The sequence below is a fragment of the Pteropus vampyrus genome, unplaced genomic scaffold (genome assembly GCF_000151845.1).
Source record: "Pteropus vampyrus isolate Shadow unplaced genomic scaffold, Pvam_2.0 Scaffold351, whole genome shotgun sequence".
In the NCBI taxonomy this organism is placed as follows: Eukaryota; Metazoa; Chordata; class Mammalia; order Chiroptera; family Pteropodidae; genus Pteropus; species Pteropus vampyrus.
In genome coordinates, this window is record NW_011889132.1 from 2,275,248 (window position 1) to 2,275,821 (window position 574).

General features: G+C 35.5%; 1 pseudogene; it reads left to right on the forward strand.

The window, feature by feature from the left end:
- The first annotated feature begins 245 nt into the window (after positions 1-245).
- Positions 246-364, forward strand: LOC111731155 (annotated as a pseudogene).
- The last annotated feature ends 210 nt before the right edge of the window (positions 365-574 follow it).

Consider the following 574-nt stretch of genomic DNA (forward strand, 5'->3'; position numbering starts at 1 on the left):
TTCTCATTAAACACAGGGATAAGTTCAGATTGGTTCCATTACTGCTACAATCCAACATGGATGTCCAATGTTAAATAATAACAGAACAAACAAGTAAAAATCAGTGTTTCCATGTGCCAGATATTTACCTATAAAATTAAAGAAAAGCAATGGAGACAGTATTAGAATGAATCAATTGGTTCAGCAGATATGCTATATTCAAGATCAACTTAAAAATGAATCATTACTTCATATCGACAATAACCGTCTACAGCCATGCTACCCTGAACAAGCCCGATCCCGTCTGATCTCGGAAGTTAAGCAGAATCGGGCCTGGTTAGTACTTGGATGGGAGACCACTTAGGAAGATCAAGTGCTGTAGGTGTAAAAAATAAAAAAAATTAAAAAGGGATTGTAAGCTGACAAGGTCCTTGCAATCTGTGAGGTCAACCAAAGGTTGCCTCACCTAAAACGAAACAAAACAAAACAAACAAAAAACAGTAACCAACCAGCATTTGTTGTAGAAAAGTAAAACCCTTTACAAAAGCAATATTATTTTAAAATTCCGCAGAATTATGTTAACCTAAAGTCTGCA